General features: G+C 35.6%; 1 pseudogene; it reads right to left on the bottom strand.

The window, feature by feature from the left end:
• Positions 1-934, bottom strand: part of LOC104502347 — a 10,516-nt pseudogene extending 9,582 nt beyond the window's left edge.
• Positions 935-1,560: the final 626 nt, after the last annotated feature.

Consider the following 1,560-nt stretch of genomic DNA (forward strand, 5'->3'; position numbering starts at 1 on the left):
CAAGTATGTTTCTTTCTTTGTGCGTCTGCAGAGCTGTAGCTCTCCCTGGCAGCGTCCAATTGCCATGCCAGAGATTGACTACAGGTGAGAATGACTGACAAACAACGTAAACCACGCAACAATAGGAATGAAAAAACATATGGACCACCTTCCCCTTCTTGACAATACCCGATTGCCTCCAGTATGTATTTTTCTATGAATCATCAGGAAGGGTGTCAGAAGAGTTCTGAAAACCAGATGTGCCTTTGTTAATTAAAAAATATGCCTTGGCCTGCCTGAAAGAATAGAGGCTGTGGGGACAAGCCTCAGATTCCTGCCATCTGGTTTCTGAAGAATTAAAAATCCAAATATGGAAAAAGATAAATACTGTGGCTGAAAGGAGGTACAGAAGTATAACCTAAGTTAATCTTAGAGCTGTATGCAAGATAATTGTTTTTAAAATGTGAAATGCTGACGTAAAACCATATACCGCATGTTTTTTCATATTGTAGCAAATTATTTGTTCATCTAGTGCAATATTCTGCCTCCAGCAACGGCCAGTAATTGACACTGGGAAGGCAGAAACACGACACAACATGTATAGCTGTATGTAACATCTGGCACTAACAAAATGTTTTCTTAATCACAGACTACTCCTGTTTTGTCTCTGTTTTTGCATACCCAACCGCAAATTTAATATTAATACTACTTACCTGTTTTTTCCTAGACCTTTGTGTGACTGACGCATTTCGTTCATTATCTTATTTGCATTCTGAAGAGCAGCAGCACTTCCACAGCCTGCAATGACACATTCATATTCGCATAGAAGCACATCAAATTTACTGACCAGCAACACAATGCAAATGCAGTTATTTTTGGGTATTATAAATAAATACAGGAAGGAACTATCAGAAAAAAAGAGACCATGCTTCATTTGACTAAGATACTTACCCATACTTCCTGTTACAATTTTTGGAAGTGTGAATGCATGCATAAATCTGAATTATTTTTAGGTATTTAGGTAAGTGCATTAATTCAGTGTACTATAAAAGCAAAGAACATCTTAAAAAAAAAACCAGTTACAGCTTCTATTTCAGTAGAACAGAAATATATGAAAAATATTGACAGAAACTCTACAAAAATAGAACATTTAGAACCAGGAAATATATTTAAACTGAAACAAATCTCAATGCTTTTCAAAGATGGAAAATAACTCTGAGTTTGATTTCAAATTTTTTTGTGGTTGCTTGGTTTTGACAAGAAGACAGATTTCAAGTTAACATTGTCTTTTTTCTTCTTTAGATCCCATGTTACACTTTATACCAACAAACTTTGGTCAGACTACCTCCTTTGCTTCTCCTCTTACTCTGTTGTTTGTCAGGCTTGCTGTCCTTAGATGTATTAAAGTCCAGAAACCTGAAAAAATGTTTCATTCATTGATTTACAATTCACGTGTACAAAGCAGTACTTTATGTTTCATTAATTCAGAGCCATGAGTAAGACAAAAGTACTCGAAATGATTAAAAATGCTATAATTAACATTCAGTGCCCTTTCCTGTGAATCATCATCATGGCTTGGCT

Source organism: Buceros rhinoceros, unplaced genomic scaffold (genome assembly GCF_000710305.1).
Source record: "Buceros rhinoceros silvestris isolate BGI_N320 unplaced genomic scaffold, ASM71030v1 scaffold26232, whole genome shotgun sequence".
Taxonomy (NCBI): Eukaryota; Metazoa; Chordata; class Aves; order Bucerotiformes; family Bucerotidae; genus Buceros; species Buceros rhinoceros.